At 46.3% G+C, this 15,333-nt stretch overlaps 1 pseudogene; it reads left to right on the top strand.

Moving 5' to 3' along the window:
• Positions 1–11,383, top strand: part of LOC119440632 (antifreeze protein Maxi-like) — a 29,041-nt pseudogene extending 17,658 nt beyond the window's left edge.
• The last annotated feature ends 3,950 nt before the right edge of the window (positions 11,384–15,333 follow it).

Genomic DNA, 15,333 nt, shown 5'->3' with positions numbered 1-15,333 from the left:
AGCTGCCTTACGGGTAGGCGTCTTTGGCAAATTCGTGCTGTTGCAAAACGTGAGCACTAGGGCTGCTCTGCATATACCGCATGGTGTTTTCTAGGCAAACAAACATAAAAGTACATGATTTGAAACGCTGGCCTCAATACAGCCGTGCAAACAAGAGGAAGGAAGAATGACGCCTGCTTTGTCAGCGTTCGTTCTGAATAAAGTAAACGACATGTTTTATTCAACGGTCAGAATAAAGCTCTCGCATGGTATAATGGCCGCTATAGGAAAGCAAACTTTTTATATTCGTGGAATTCGTCATCGTAGAAGAGCGATAGATTTTTATTGTTCTGGCAACCAAGTGCGAACGTAAACTGAAAAAAAAAATGCAATAGGAACGTATTGCTTAGTAGAACGTATCGTTGGGGGAATGCCATAAAAACATTTACGCACATAGGTTTCTTTCAACTTTCCGCGTCGTAAAGTACAAAGCAAGTCATTTTGATAACATTTGTTACCTGAAAAAGAAAAGACAATAAACCCCGCCACTCTTCGGCACGCTTGCAAAGCAAAAATTTTTTTTTGTGATTAGCTTTTGTGAACAAACGAGCAAACAGAAAACAGCTCCCTTACGCCGCATGCACAACGTTGAAAAAATGAAATTTCCGCATACTAAAACCAACTTTCGGTTTCTTGACTTTGAGTCAGAACGACAGACTACGCGTTCGTACATGAATCTCGAGGACACCGTGGAAAATCGTAGCACGTCAGCATTGAAGTAAGGAAATGTGTAAAGGCATGTTTACTGCATGTGCAGTCATAGTAGCTTTCAGTGCCGAATATACAAGACACGGGAACGAAACAACGAAAGAAACTTTGAAAGAGTGCTATAGCTCTGTGTAGTTTTTCTTGCAACACCATCAAAGCAACCACGGTCTCGCAATTCCAACTTGCCTAGGTCAATATCCCATTATGTCGCTATAGTGTAGAAGACCATAGATGCAAAGAAAACAATGTTCGACAGATTCGGTTGACTATGATTGAAAAAAAGAGGCATACGAGAAAAGAAAGAAGAAACTCTGTATAGGTAAATAATTTAGCACCACCTTGTTCGTGCGATTGGCTGAAGCTTGAAAGTTGGAATGATGTTACAATTTATGATGGCCATGTTAGGATTCGCCAGAAACAACGAAGCAACCTTCGTCCACCTCTTTAAACAACCGAACAATATTATCATGCTTTCAACAATAAATCATGTCACTTCTGGAAAAAAAGAAAGGTCTGTTCAGGGTCCGCTATTGACATCTTATTGTTGGTTTTATTTGCAGCTGTAGGCGAGTGCTGTTTACCTCCACTGTTTTTTTCTGAATTTAACACCCGAAGTCCTGTTGCAGCCCGGCGAAGTACCTCGACTAACAATCGAAAACATGTTGAACTTTGCGTTTCTCAAATCTACGCGTATCACCTGCCCATCCACCTGTCTTTCGGAATCTCTTGTAAACTAGACAGATCAGAAAGTTTCGAGTCAGTGAATGCGAAAGACGTATGGAGATATGCTGCTGCTGTTTCGAATGTCCACGGCGTGGCTTGACAGACTTTGACAACGCTACCTCCTGCCCTTGGTTGGCGAATACGCTTCATGTTTTTCGCGCTTTTGTTGTTTCCTTCTTTGATGCCTTAGCCAAGTGCAGCTTAGCCAGCCAAAAGTACATGTGGTGGCCTTTTCTGTCTCTTTTTTCATCTCCTCTGAGTATCCTATAAAACGTTGATATTTTAACTGTGTTATTTTTTCTTTTGTTTCATTTCATTGATTCGTTCTTAAGGGCCCGAAGGCATTACTTTCATTTCAATGACAGTGCTCTTGTCGGTAACTATTGTGTCGCGGGCTCCTTCGCAAATAATAAATTTACAGTGATCAAAGAATGACAACATGCGGTGATAGGAAAAACGTTACGGCAATAAAGCATACTTCGCAAACCTCCTTAAACCTTCAATATAGAAAACAGAAACAGCTACAAAACGGCGCGTTCAGCAGTTTCCATAATTAACACGAGTCAGTCAATGCAGTCAATTAAATAACGCATAATAAATAAATAAGCTACACGGATTAACTTATTAGCTGTTTTCACATAGATACGTACCACCTTATGTACTTTTAGAGCATATGCTCTTATGATGCGTTACATTATGGCACGATCAACTTGTCGACTTCGAAAGTACGGTCATCAAGATGATTCACTGTGACCATCAAGCACATATTTGCTGCTAGACCTTCGGACTGCTTTTGAGAACGTGTTCTGTATTTTACCAGGAATGACCACACTTGCAACGATGCATAACTGAACGACTTGAACGATACTAAAAGCTACGTGCATACACCACCTCTAACCTGAGACTATGAATCATATAGTCTATGTCGCAGCCAGTACCAGCAGAGATTGGAAATAGAAGAATTCTTCTATTTACAATCTCTGCTGGTACTGGCTGCGATATAGACTATAAGCTGACCCCTTAAGGGGTCAGCTTTGCACAAATGACTGTTCATAGAATTGACATTAAATTTATAAACTTGACTTATTGACTTGCAAAACATTTTGTTCGAATTTAAGCATCAGCCCTCGTGAATTGAGGTAGTGTAACAGGAGCACAACTATTTACATCTTGTTCAGTTGGTCGGTTTCAGTGTTTCCTGCTATACCGAGATGACTGTTTCTCATAGCAAAATGTTATATTCATCCACCTTGCTGTGTTTTTCTTGTTCTAACCAGGTGAACCTTCGATTATTAAGTGTATGCCTTTACGCTGTGTAATTGCTGTACTTTGTAGTTTTCTTTGAGTTAGTTTTGACAGGAAGTCCCAATACAGTCATCGACTAGGAAACCTTCTCCTGTATATCCTGGTTACTGATTTATAGCTCAAGAGAAAATTAAACTTCTTCTTATTCTTCTTCTTCCTGGACTATATTACAGCTTCGCTTGATGTCCTGATAATGCAGCTGTAGCTATCTTTTGTCAAATCTGATAAATCACCATACAGTTTAGATCACGTGAGCGAAAGTGTTTCAAGCATTCAAGAACCGACTTTGAGCCTGTTACAACAGATAACAAAGTAGTTTTCTGTTTCCTTGAATGAAGGCTGCGGCCAATAGTATTGCTCGGAGCTCTACTGCCATTTATGATGCTCTAGGTGAAAGGCGGCAGCTTTGATGCATTCTGGGTGATGAAATTACAAATGCGGATATTGATGCTGGCAAATTTGTTGAGCCGTTAGTATAAATGTATTGACCCTTTTCGCGGTGATCTCGTGGGCGCTGCCATGTTTGATCACGTGGTGATGCGTCCGTGGTGATGCGTGGTGATGCATCACGTGGTGATGCGTCCATTGCTTGCCTCAACTGTCTCCGTTGCCTCCTTGTTTACAATGGAAGTGTATGACGCCGGCGCGCCTTGGAAAACCTCTGTTTTCGGAGATATCGTAGACGGTGACTAGGTGGACGACACGAAGCTTTGATGACAGCTTCAGAGAACATGCAAAAGCGCTTTCGGAGCTGATTAAGCTATGTCCAAACGGCGCAAGCAGCGTATATGGTGCTTGTTCTAAAGGCGGGGCTAAATATGTACTACAAGCTATCCAAGCTTTCCGATTATGAATTGAGTCAGGATTAGTGTGTTTTGCTCTTTGTTCTTTATTCGGCAAATATTTTGAAGCAGATGCTTGTCAGTTTCTGACTCAGTGAAGTTCCTCGGTGCGGCCCCTATCTGATTATTTTCTGCCTAATCGCTCGCGCGGGTGTGCTCAGTTCCGATAGATTTGTTCTTGCTGCCCACAAGGCTTGCAACGTAGCTGTTTTGTACATTGTAATACCTTGTAGCAAATATATATTACAGCTAGTAACTCGCTTACTCTTGTGGGCCATCACGAAACATTCAGCTTGGACCATTCGTGCACCATAGGTGTAGTCCGTCATTTATTGTACGTATACAGTGCGCATATATTCAAGTGCTACGCCCATTCACTTATTCTTGATACGTCGGTGATAGAGTGGGCGTAAGTTTCCCTGCCATTTGGGACAGATGTGTATAGATAACGTGCGCGAAACTTACTATGACAGGAAGCGGCGCTACTCCCTTTTGTCATTGTTTAACGAGTGGTGCTCACTCTCGCCGGCGTTCTGGGGATGAAGCCCTTTCTTTGAAGGCTAGCGATACAAGGCTGGCGGATGAGCAAATTTTTGTATCCTCGAGGAAAGCCGTACATCACGAAGTGCCGGTAAAACATTCGGACACTTGCAGCAGCGGTCCGCCAACTTGGCCACACAGATTCATTCTATTCCTTAACATGCCAGTCACTATTTTTACAGCCAACTACTGCACATGTCTTCAATCCACATGATTCAATCTAGCATGATTGGAGCACAGTGTGTTAGTGAAAACTCAGTTGCATTTCCGACAGCTGATCGCACAGAATCAAGGTAGAAGCGGTAATGGTTTCGTATTCGTGCGTGGTCGCTGAGGAGAGGTATGGCGCGCCACCGTGAGCGTCATCTCGTTTCTGTAAAACAAACTGCTCCGCAAAAAGCGTCAATATGCTTCCATTGTCGTAATCATATGTAAGTGACACATAGTTAACATTTTAGCAGGAAGAGTTGAACCCGCATTCAGTTGTCCGGTCGGACAATGTCTACATTTTTCCGCAATGGATAAAAAGCCAGCGTAGACGACTTGATTCGTCTATCCACTGCACATCGCCAAGAATCTCGAATGAAAAACCATCAAGTTACAGGCAGAAGAAGTCACATATTGTAAATGCGTCAAGCAGTGCATCTGCATAAAATATCCGAAGGCAAACTCAACAAAAATGACTGCCTGCTTCCCTTGCTAGAACTGCAGTGTATACTACAGCTGCCTGTTGAACTGCCTCGTGAAAAGACGATATGGACAGAGCGGTCGACCTCTTACATTGCGCCGATCAATGTGGGCTGATTAGCTTGCCGGCCTTGCGGCATTGCTTGAAGCCGGTGGAAAGAACGGGGCAGGTGTGCTTGCTCCTGGGTTGAGCCCCTCGATCCTCCTTTATTCAGATACTTCGGCTTCGCAAAGTGTTCAAGGAAAGTGGGTTTTACGTACATTTACCAATAGTTTTACGCCAGGAGCCATGATTGCAAGACATAACTATAATAAGTTGAAAGTCAACGAACGTCCGACACAGGCAAGTATGAGACGCTAAGCGTAAGCAAAAAGAGAGGTCTTACGTGGTTGATCCTTTAAATGCTGAATATCTTGACAGCCCAATTAGAGAACAATAACAATCTCGTCAACCCACTTTTTCTCATTTTGTCCCTTCCCCTTTACCCCTCCCCAAGTGTAGGGTAGCCAGCCTGGCACGTCCTTGGTTAACCCCCCTCTTTGCCTCTTCGTTTCTTTCTTTATTTCGTGAATTCACAGCTCGTTTTTGTTAAAGAAGCGGGTTAATAAAACTAACTACAGGCTAACGCCACACAGATAATACAGGAGGTAATTCCTACTGAACTGACCGTACCTTTCCGTTTGCATTTGCCCCGTCTACCCGGCGATAAACCTTATCAGGTCATGACTCGTTCCATCGGACGAACAAAAGAGTAAATGTCGCGCCTCGGGGAATGAGAGCGCAAGTGCAACAAGAGCATCGCCATTTGTTGTGCAACTGTGAACGTTGGCAGGCAACGCACCCTGTGGCCAAGACATCTCGGCATTTCTCTGACGCAAGCATAGAAAGCACGCGTTTCACATTCGCTGTTGTTACCGAAGTCAGCCACGTTCGTTGCGCAATGCTGAAGCGTCCCGTGCTGTTCTGGACCATGAGAATTCTGTCATGGAATTTGTAGGCATACGGCCGAAAAACTGACTACGGCAAGGCGTCAACTGGAACAGCAATGCAGTTCACGACTCGTATTGAATCTACGTTTCATCAAACTGGTGTTATACACAATATTTCTAGGAAAATGTTATGCTTTGAGTATCGGCTGACTTCAGTTCTGAAATTACAACTTACCCCCTGCAGTAACAGACAGACAGACAGACATGAACTTTATTTGGTCCTGAGGAACTACGTGTGGACCCCCTGTGGGAAAGTCCGTAGTAGTGGCTGGCCGCGTCCACGTAGGGGCAGGAAGACCGTGGTCCTCCGCCCTTTCGCAGGCTCTCTGGACAGCCTGCTGTAACAAATTAGGATTTTAGGGAATTTCGTAAATAATAACTGTACGGGCATTTTTCACCTGCAAGAGCTGAATTTTGGGCAAGTTTGTGAGAATTCCTACTTGACTTGAAGCACAAAAAACGAGGACACAAGACAGGAACACCAGACAGGACGAGTGCTAACTTCTTCAAACACTTTGAAGTTAGCGCTCGTCCTGTCAGTCTTCCTTTATTGTGTCCTCGTTTTCTTCTTGTTTTTTTTTTTTTGCGCTTCAAGTCAAGTATGAATCACCCACACGCTGACGCCCACAGGACCTATGATTTTTTGTCAACAATAATTATCATGTCATCTGGAATCCTTTATCTTGTTATTACTTCGCACAGTCGTCACAAAAGCATGCGACATAATCATACGTAAGAGATATACCGAGAACCTGCTTCTCACTCGAGCTCCTGAACTATGAAGAGTGAAAACGTGCAGCTAACACGTGATCACTCCCCAGGCTCATTCGTCTCACGTGGTTTCGCAAAGAAAAATCTCTAAAGGTGGGCGGACGCCCTTTGTTGGGCTTTGAGCTCCACCAAATTCTAAAAAATTATCTGTGGCAGATATCACAATTATAATCCTCTTATAAACTATTCGATGAGGCGGCCATTACTTCAACGAGAAATCAAAATGCCTAATTGAATAATTACCATATTTACGCTAATTAACATTTTAATAATTATTTTACGGCACATCTTTTAATATACAAATTATAGCCACTGAGTTCGCAAGGCGTATCCACTTGAAACGAATTCTTAGGGCTGAAGCAGTTTCGAGATATTAATTTTCTAAGTGTCCGACGAAATGCATGGGCGTTCCAGTTTGTGCTTCAATGCATAAAACAGCGTTTTCCTCAAAAAGGCACTTTTCTTAGCAAGCCAGCTGTTCGCCATGGGCCAAGTATGTTTTCCAGATAGTTGAAGAAGTTCACAGGCTTTGTAGTTCCAGTTAGTCTTTTTATTGCGACTAAAACACACTCTGTTAATTTGAAATGCCTTCTCTCGGAAAATATCCAAGAGGCCAAATCCACAAGGAAGGTGGGCGAAAATAGTTTCAGTTGCCCAGTTGACTATATGTAGGCCAATATAGCAACACTAATAATTTCATGCTAGGCCATAATCTTCCTTTATGCTAACACCTAGCACCAGCAGGAATCAAATGGCACCTCAATTATAGGAACGCCCACGACCCCCCGTAGTGACGCCTGACTACGGGTCTAGCCGAGCAATGACCGCAGAGTAGTTTCCAGAGTCTATCAAGATTTAGTTTCCGCGATTCTTTATTAGCAAGCAGGAATTCTCAAGGCATCGAGTTTTCGTAATGTTTTCGAAGGAACAACACACTCTGGTGACACAACCGAGATATCGTTTTAGAATAACGGGCACCATCAGATCTCCAGGGATCTCTCATTATACACGGCTGAAGACCTGGCGGTGTTGTGCGCCGTGGTCGATTCGCTCTCGGCAATCTAGCCATCGCCGCCTAAATTATAAGCACCACTTTTGCGGCGACGACAAAGGGCCAATTTACGTGCGGGCCATACGGGAACCAAGTCGCTCACGCGCGCAGGGATGGCGTATAGGCAGCGCTGCTATGGCAAGCCTAATCTATTCTAGGGGAAACAATATTGCCTGAAGAGGTGCTCGAGTGATATCGTCGAGCTCAGGGCATAATTTCATTTCTCACGGACAGAAATCCATTATCTTTCACCGAGGACAAACGTTCCGTTCGCGTGGACAGACAGAGCAGAGAAATATATTGTCCACTTTCCTGCCTTGGCATTCCATTCAGAGGAGGACAAAGTAAAGCACAGTAGGAGACAGTGCCAATATTGTAGTTTGCAGCGAAATTAACCAGCCTTGGGTATGACTTTACTAATTGCCTATATATATATATATATATATATATATATATATATATATATATATATATATATAACTGGATTTTTCAATGGGCCAAGCGTATTTAGGAACATCAGAAGCACAACTTCGCGGTTATCTTAGGTTTATTACCCAACAGTTTCGGTCGTTGGACCGACCTTTTTCAAGGGTCAGTCCCTTGAAAAAGGTGGTCCACCGACCGAAACTGTTGGGTAAATAATAAACCTAAGATAACCGCGAAGTTGTGCTTCATATATATATATATATATATATATATATATATATATATACGAGAAGAAATGGAACCGAGGGGCCCGATTTTTATTAATCACATCATAATGAAATAGCTTTTATTAGAGGTCCGGCGAGGACGCGAACTCGTCGCGCAGCCGGCTAGTACCACGTCGAGACCGGCAGGTCTAGCCCACCGGCCCGGTCGCGGGCACGCCGGACAGCCAGGATTTGCTTGTCTAGAGCGGGGCTACGCAGTAGCGAGTCCCACTCATCCTTGCTGAACTTGGGGTACCTCGACCCGCACTCCCAGAGCATGTGTGCTAGAGTGGAGGTCTGCCCGCAGGACGGGCAGGCGTCGTCGCGATATACGTCTGGGTGAACTTCGTGCAGAACTGCCAGACAGGGATATGTGCCGGTCTGTAAAAGTCTAAGCGAAACAGCTTGCGCCCTATTCAATTTGGGGTGAGGGGGTGGAAAGACCCTTCTAGACATGTAGAAGAATTTTGTAACCTCGTTGTGAGTAGCGGGAGCATCCCTGTGGCCGTAGGGGGGAGGGGTGTCGGCTCTCCTTACAGAGGAAGCGCGGTCGGTGAGGTCGCGCGCAGCCTCGTGAGCCGACTCATTGAGTTTCGGGGAGCACCCTCGAACGACCCTACGTGAGCGGGAAACCAGCCAATCGAATGATGCATGAGAGCATCCGGATTGGAGACGCTAAAGGACGAGCAGCTTGCTCGGCGATGCGACCCTTCTGAAAAGCCCTAACTGCCGTTTTCGAATCGCTATAGATCTCAGACCCACGACCGTCTAGAAGGGCGAGGGCGATGACGGCTTGCTCGGCGACTTCGGGGTCTGAAGTGCGAATTGAAGCGCTATTGGAAAGCTTGCCGCTGGTGTCGACTACGACGACGGCAAAGGTCTTTCCATCGCTGTACTCCGCGGCGTCGACGAAGCGTGCGCTGGTGCCTTGTTGCTTGATCTGTTTGAGAATCGCTACTGCTCTCGCCTTGCGTCTGCCCTCGTTGTGGACAGGATGGACGTTTCGAGGCACGAGGGCCACTTCGAACATGTCTCGAATGCACCTAGGGATCGGGGTACTGACCTTCGAAGATACCACAGGAGGGTAACCCAGCTCTTCGAGGATGCGTTTACTTGCCGCTGTGGTGGTCAGGCGAGCGAGTTGCGCGCGTTCTTGGGCTTCGGCAATCTCCTCGGCGGTGTTGTGTACCCACAGCTTGAGAAGATTTTCGGCATGGGTCCTAATGGGTAGCCCGAGAGCCCTTTTGACTACTTTGCGGATGAGAGCATTGAGCTTGTCTCGCTACGCTCTGAGCCAGTTGTGCATAAAAATCGTGTACGTGAAGTGGCATAATACGAAGGCGTTGATCAGGCTGAGGAGATTGGCTTCCTTCATGCCTCTGTGTTTGTTTGCGATTCTGCGAACGAGGCGGAAAGCGTTGTCCGTCTTTGCGATGATCTTGCGGAGAGCCGTTCCGTTCCCGCCGTTGAATTCAACAAACATGCCTAGGACCCGAATGACGTCGACCCTGGGTATCACCCCTCCGTCACAAGTGTGAAGACCGATGCTGCTTTCGGAGACTGGCTTCCAATCTTTGGATCTTCCTCCCTTCTCTTTTCTGTAAAGCAGAAGCTCCGACTTGGTGGGGGAGCACCGAAGTCCGGTGGGGCGGAGATACTCCTCGATCACGTCGATCGCCTCCTGCATGGCTTCTTCGACTCTGCCCTCGCATCCCCCGGCGCACCAGATGGTAATGTCGTCGGCGTAGATGGTGTGCTTGACGTCCTCGACGCATGCCAACCTCTAGGAAAGACCAATCATACAGATGTTAAATAGTGTGGGGGAGATTACGGCGTTCTTCGGAGCGGAAGTCTCCAATGCGAAGCTTGCATGGCCTTCCTGTCCGTTAGAAAAGAGCTGACATAGCTGTGGAATCTGGAACCGAGACCTAGGTCCGAAATGGTCTTGACGATAAAGGCGTGGAGCACGTTGTCGAAAGCCTTCTCGAGGTCCAGACCGAGCAGAGCCTTGACGTCTCTGGAACGGCCGTCCACGATCTGATGCTTGATTACTTTCATTGCATCCTGCGTCGAGAGTCCGGCGCGGAAGCTGACCATGTTTTACTGTGTAAACGTCGTTGTGATGATCACATCATAAAAAGCCAACAAACAATGACACCTTGGTGTCATTTTGTTGGCTTCTTTATATATATATATATATATATATATATATATATATATATATATTGTAATGAATGAGAGAGAGACAGAGACAGCACCCGTTCCTGGGCCTGTTGTTCTATATTCTGCTTCGTCCTCGTCTTCTCTTCGTTCGCCCCCTAGCGCCCTGTGTCGGAGCGCCCGAGACCAAGTGCATCTTTTCATCTTTACACTCGATCACGCTGCAAGTTTCCGGCATGAATTGCAAACACGCCACTTCACATGGAGGCAACCTGTTCAGCGTGTGAAGTCGTCGTTGGTGAGCCGTCCAGCGCGCAACCAGCTTCTCTGGCGGGCGGCACTGGCGGTTGCGCGCTGGTCGCAGGTCTTGCCGACGATTATACTGCCGCTCAGCATTGTAAGTTTCGTTGAAGTTGAGGAGATTCCCTCAAAGGGTGCTCCGCTGACCACTATGGGTGGTGCGGCCGCCACCAGTCCTCCCCCGCCTCTCCTCAGGCCCTCGAGGACAATCACAGGAACAGCTGAAAAGGCTCTCCATGGATGGCGATGCCCTGAATAACTGGAGGGCACAGTCGGAGCCACTCCGAAGCGGCGTTGTCGTGCTTGCCACGTGGCTGAAATTAGTAGCAATTGGCTGTAGCAGACCATGCCGGCCTCGCTTCTTGTCAGGTCTGCCGGGACGGTTGTTGGAGAAAGAGGACGACGACACATTGTTCGAGAACGTAGACCGGAACCCACTGAGCAGCACGGGCGCCAGGGCCATCGGCTGCCGGGTTCGCTATGGATGGCGGAGGACGCCGACATGGAGTTCGAACCAGAGGCCTGTGACTGATGCGGGGGCGGCTGAGGGCTCGACTCGCTGCCTCTGTTGCTGAACCACTGGTTCTCATCCGCGATCTTCGATGATGACGAGTCGCAGCTGATGCTCGGGAATGTAGGGGCAGCGCAGGCATAAGGGAGCGGGTAGTTACTAGCTGGTTCTATCGGCAAGTGGGATACTATCGGAAGCGGTGGTCACCATGCGCTTTCCATCGTCTGGGGTGAAGCAGACGGCGACCCCCGGTGAGCCGGCGTCTGCGGCGAGGCAGCCTGCGGACCGCTCTGTCGACGCGTTGCTGGGCACACCTGCTGCAGCATCGAAGCAGTGGCTCGCCGTAGCACCGTGCGAAGAACTTCGCTGGTTGGACTCACCGCAGGCAGAAGGTAGCTGGATGAAAGCAGCTATTATAGCTGCACTCCATTCAGGCCAGGACGACTGTTTGATACCTTCGTAGTTTTCCCATGCCTTGGCGGCACCTCGAAGTAGCCCCGCCGCAACCAGCCATATCGTGTTGTCGGGCTAGACATGGCGTGCGCCGAGCGCGTTGGCTGCTTGCACCCAAAGAATCGGGTCATTCTGAAATACATGGAACTCCGGTAGTTCCGAGGCAGCAGGTGATGGAAAGGCTGCCAGAGGGAAACCGGAAGTGGCTGAAACGATGTAGTCCAGCTGCTGTGACAGCAACGAGATGGCTGGCATGACGTCGATTAAGCTGCCGGTTGAGCCGCCCGTTGAGCCAGAGGTGGAATCCCCGCTCCCTGAGGCGGCGGCAGCGGCCGCAGTACTCGGGCTAGCGGGACCAGTGGCCAAAGGAGCGTGAACGGCATCCGTTCAGCGAGAGCTGGTGGCGGCCATGGTACTCACTGTAGCCGTAAGCATGGCCAGGGGAGCGTAAACGGCATCGCTTGTCGGCTGAGTTGTCGATGATGTCATGGGGTAGAGATCCAGGGCACGGAAAGCGTGGATGGCGTTCCCTGGCCGCAGGAGGCACACAGTACGGCGAGAATCCACGTCCAAGGCAGCGTGGACGGCATGCCTTGGCGGCTCGGAGATCGAAGTAGCCCCAGGTACGGCATCCATGACAAGGGAAGCGTTGACGGCGTTCCCTCGCCGGAAGGACCCAGGGCGGCGAGATGGAGGAGGACGCTAGGCCTCCGCAGTACGGTGCTTATGACTGGAGCGCCTTAAGACCAGGCGTTCGTGGACTGCGCCATTGTAAAGCAACAGACACAGAGACAGCACCCGTTCCTGGGTTTGGTTTGGTTTGATTTGGTGCCTATAGATATAGCACAACCCACTACGGGGGATTGGCCATCAATCGGGCGGCAATGGGAAGAAAAAGGATGGATACTTAAATCGGACTTTCTTACTTAAGAATGAGATAAATGAATTCTAATCGTTCTTATTATTTTCATGCTATCGCATGCTATAATTTGCTGCGAATATTTTTGTTGTCTTGTGAAAAAAAATTAGCATGGCAGTCTCCTTGTTTCCTTTACAAAATTACATATGGCATCCCATATGTTCCTATTACAGTGTCCTAGTGCCGACGCCCCCAGAGATAGAACGATAGGTAGGGCAAGCTGTTGGTATGGTATGGTATGGTATGCCTTATCTGATGGCGCATACCCACTGCGGGGGATTGGCCAAGATTTGGGTGGGATTAGGCAATCTTTTTTAATACTAAAATCGGTAAAGCTAAATGGAGAAAATGAACAAAAATAAAATATTTAGGAATTCAAGAAAATCTATTTGAAGCATTTATAAATTCCTCCACGGCTGAGCAAATATCCCTGTGGCACTTTCCAAGAGAGGAGGCTCCTAAAGAAAGGATGTTTAGAATAGAAAAGCTTAAACCAAGCTGTGTAAATTTTGATTCTAGAATATTTTTCCTTAAGGAAGAAAAACGTCGGCAGAATATGAAAAAATGATCTATTGTTTCATCTTCTCCACAGAATGGGCACAGAGGGGAGGGCACCAGACCAGCCCTGTGACGATAGAAGTTTAATATTGGTACGCGACAACGTAATCGGGTAAAGATGACTTCAGTTTTTCTGGTGTGAAATGAATTTTTGGGCCAAGGGAATAGGAGGTGTCGATATTCTGAGAAATTAGCTACAGCCGGGTTCAAGAAGTCTTGAATAATTGAATATCTCCTGAATCTAGTAGCCGTTAAGTAAGCTATTGTAGGAAGTAATCGTAATACAGGGCCACTGAGGGCCGCTCTCGCGAGACTGTCAGCCATTTCGTTCATGACTAATCCTTTATGTCCAGGCACCCAAAGCAATCTAATTAAATTTATGTGGGCAGGCACTAGAAAATGAAATGTACGTAAAAGGTTAGTGACACTATTTGATGTGAGCGAGGAACATAAAGATAAAGAATCTGTTATTATTACTACCGCTGATATTGATGAATTTAGTTTGCGTAGGGCTAGAACTACAGCTAGAAATTCAGCCAGAAATACGGAAAAGAAGTCCGGAATCCTGATTGCGAATGACCAATTTAGAGCAGGAGAGAAAATGCCAATTCCAGATTTTTCTTCACACTGTGAGGCGTCTGTCGCAATGACCGTACTTATTGATAAACTTAATAAATGGTCTTGTAATAGGCCGTTTAATATATTATAAGAAAGGAGTTTTGCGTTGTTTGGGCAGATGTCATCATATATGATTTGTAGGTTTTCTCGCACATCACAAATAGGCGGCACCTCCCAGATACGTACATTTAAGGGATTGATTAATGTTTGTACGAAGACCACCTGGGGTGTTTGAAAACGAGGCCAGTGTATTCCGAAGAATAGTGCAGGCTGGGAAATGAATATGTATGCTAATCTTGTAATAGGGGATTCATACAATTTTAAGATTGTTTGCACAGTCAGTAAACGAAATCTACACAATATTGAGGGCAACCTGACTTCTTGGTGTAGTATGTTATTTGCAACACATTTGGGTAATCCACAACACAGTCGTAGGGCTTCCCGCTCAAGCAGAACAAGGGGACGTAATTTATAAGCTGGCGCACCGGAAAATAATACACATCCAAATTCTAAAATGGGCCGCACATACATTTTATATATCATTAAAAGTGGATCTCTCCGCATTCCGGACCGACTGTTGCACAGCTTACGAAGCATACCAACGGCTCTCACTCCTTTTTTAACTATTTGGTCAATATGGCCGAGCCAGCTGAGGGAACCGTCATATACTACACCTAAATATTTCACAGACTCCACTTGAGGTATAGTCTCGAGGCGATAAGATAGCGATATGTTAACAGGATTGTTAAGAGGGAAAACCAATATCGAGCATTTTCTAACGTTAAGTGAAAGGCGAATTTTGTTTAACCAGGTTTCTATGGCATAGAGGTAGTTTTGTAGTCGATAATATAGAGAATGGATATCACTGTCTGATGCGAAGAAAGCAATGTCATCTGCGTATACGTATGTTTGTACATCTTGATGAAGAGGAATGGAACACATCAGAATGTTAAAAAGTAATGGTGAAGTGACAGCTCCTTGAGGAACACCACGTGATTGATTATAAATACTCGAGGAAAAGCCTCTTAGAGAGCAGTAAAATGTTCTTCCGTTTAAAAATTCATCCATCCAGTTTGAAAAATAATTTGGAATCTCTAGACTTCGCAATATATCTAATACGATTAAGTGTTCAACGCTGTCGTATGCTTTGGAAATGTCTAACGTCACGAGAGCACCTATTTGCCTCTGTCGCCGTGCTAATTTTATTCTACTTTCTAAGTCCACGTGAGCACGCCAAATGGAACATGATGGTCGGAATCCAATTTGGCAGGGGCTAAGCAAGCTGTTCTATATTCTGCTTCGTCCGCGTCTTCTCCTCGTTCGCCCCCTAGCGCCCGGTGTCCGAGCGCCCAAGCCCAAGTGCATCTTTTCATTTTTACAACACATATATATATATATATATATATATATATATATATATCCTCCTGAGAACCCGGTATGGCGATATGAAGACAGTACTCCTATGC

Source organism: Dermacentor silvarum, chromosome 2, assembly GCF_013339745.2.
Source record: "Dermacentor silvarum isolate Dsil-2018 chromosome 2, BIME_Dsil_1.4, whole genome shotgun sequence".
NCBI lineage: Eukaryota > Metazoa > Arthropoda > Arachnida > Ixodida > Ixodidae > Dermacentor > Dermacentor silvarum.
The sequence above is the reverse complement of the archived record's forward strand: the minus strand, read 5'-3'. Positions and strand labels throughout refer to the sequence as shown.